At 39.5% G+C, this 2,318-nt stretch overlaps 1 pseudogene; it reads right to left on the reverse strand.

Moving 5' to 3' along the window:
- The window catches only part of LOC102843185, a 10,997-nt pseudogene that overhangs the window by 1,567 nt on the left and 7,112 nt on the right, over positions 1–2,318 (reverse strand).

Consider the following 2,318-nt stretch of genomic DNA (forward strand, 5'->3'; position numbering starts at 1 on the left):
CTTCCTCCTCCGAAGAGAGAAAAAAGAAAAAAAAAGAAGAAAAAAATGCCTTCATTAGTATACAATTCCCACGTCCCTTCCCTCCACCCCCACCCTGAGTAAAAACTATGATTTTAATGAAAATTTACAGAAAAGTTAGATTTTCATTTATATATTGTTGCACATTTTAGCTCCTCTCCCTCCCTTCCCCCACTTCAGTATTTTTTTAAAATTTTATACCCGTTTGTTTACAAAGTTCTAATACACTGTTTTTCACCCCAAATTTTCCCATTTCCTTCACACTCCCGCCCATCAAATTGTGCAACCTTATGATTACCCCCTCCAGCCCATCCTCGTCCCTCTGCTACCATCCTCCTTGGATCCTCATACTCATTCTACAATAATAGTCTTATACAGTATTTGTCCTCATGTGACTGAGTTAGTTCACTTAGCATAATGCTCTCCAGTTCCTCCCAAATTGGGTAGTAATTTATAAAATCATTGTTCCTGCGTGTTGTGTAGTAGTCCATTATATGAATGTACTATAATTTCTCAGTTCATTCAATTATGGCTGGACATTTGGGCTGGTTTCATGTTCTTGCAATGGTGAATAATACTGCTATGAACATTGGTGTACAAGTCTCCATTTGTGCCTCAATTCTCATTCTCTCAGGGTATATTCCAAGCAGTGGAATAGCTGGGTCATATGGAATTTCTATGTTCAACTTTTTAAGGAAGCACCAAAGTGCCTTTGAAAATGGTTGTGCCATTTTACAATACCACAACAATGTATAAGAGTTCTCGCCACATCCTCTCCAACATTTATTACTTGCTATCCTGTTAAACTTTGCCAGTGCTACTGGCATTAGATGGTATCTCATTGTGGTTTTGATTTGCATCTCTCTTATTGCTAGGAGTTTGAGCATTTATTCATGTGTCTGTTGGCCATCTGAATATCTTCCTCTGTGAAAATTCTTTCCGTGTTTTTTGCCCATTTTGTAATTGTATTATCAGTCTTTTTCTTCTGGAGGCCCAGTAGGATTCTGTAAACTTTTGATATGAGACCCTTCTCTGAGATGGTATTGCCAAATGTTTGTTCCCAGTCAGTATGTTTCCTTTTCACTCTGTGGGAAAATGGTTTTGGTGCACACAGGGATTTAATCTTTAGCAGGTTCCATTCATCAATTTTATCCTTTCCAGATTGTGCACTTCTGGCTGTATTTGTGAGTCTCTCTATACCACAGAGTAGGCCACCTAAACTTAATCCCAGTTTGTCTCTGATGAAGTTTATGGTTTGGGGATTTAAATCTCAGGGTTTTTAAATCCAGTTTGAGTTTATTTTTGTGTATGGTGTGAGATGTGGATCCTGTTTCAGCTTTCTACAGTTTGTAGACTAGTTTTGTCAGTACCATTTGTTGAAGAGGTTATCGTTTACCCACTTGATATGTTTTATTTCCTTGAGGGAGCTCTGGTGGCCTAGTGGCACAAAGCTATGCTGCAGTCAGAAATGCAGACAATTTGAGGCCACCAGCTAGCTGCTCTGTGGGAGAAGGATAAACAATCTCCTCCCATGCAATTAATTGCCTCTGAAAAAACACTGGAGGGTCAACTATGGGATGTTTTCAACTCTACAGTATGCAAAACCAACAACATTTCCTTGTCGAATTCAGTTGACCATAGATAGCTGTGTCTATATCTGGGTTCTCAATTCTGTTCCATTGATCTACGTACCTGTCATTGTACAAATACAACACTGTTTTGATTACTACGACTGTATAGTATGTTTTGAGATCAGTGCTATGCCTACCACTTCATTTTTGTTTCTCAGAAGTGTTTTGCTTATTCAGAGTCTCTTGCCTTTCCAAATAAACTTGACAATTTCCCTTTGGATCTCATTGAAAAAGGAATTTGGTATCTGTATTGGGTTTGCTTTGAACGTGTCGATTGCTTTTGGTAGAACTGTCATTTTCACAATATCGAGTCTTCCAATTCATGAACAGGACATATTTTTCCATTTATTTAGGCATTTTACTGTGTCTTTTTTTTTTTTAAGCCAAACTTTTTATTTCCAAAGTGGTGCCATAAATTTCTACCGAGTGCCAATGGTCACTTGCCACACTCGCACCAGATTGTCTGTGTAGCCAGCAAACAGAGTCTTGCCATCAGCAGACCAGGCCAGAGAGGTGCACTGGGGTGGCTCAGCTTTGCTGCTGTTGCTGATAACTTCTTGCTTCAGTACATCTACAATGATCTTGCCCTCCAAGTCCCAAATCTTGATACTGGGACCTGTGGCAGCACAGAGCCAGTAGCGGTTAGGACTGAAGCACAGGGCATTGATG

The sequence above is a fragment of the Elephantulus edwardii genome, unplaced genomic scaffold (genome assembly GCF_000299155.1).
Source record: "Elephantulus edwardii isolate Elephantulus edwardi_28Jun2011 unplaced genomic scaffold, EleEdw1.0 scaffold00178, whole genome shotgun sequence".
NCBI lineage: Eukaryota > Metazoa > Chordata > Mammalia > Macroscelidea > Macroscelididae > Elephantulus > Elephantulus edwardii.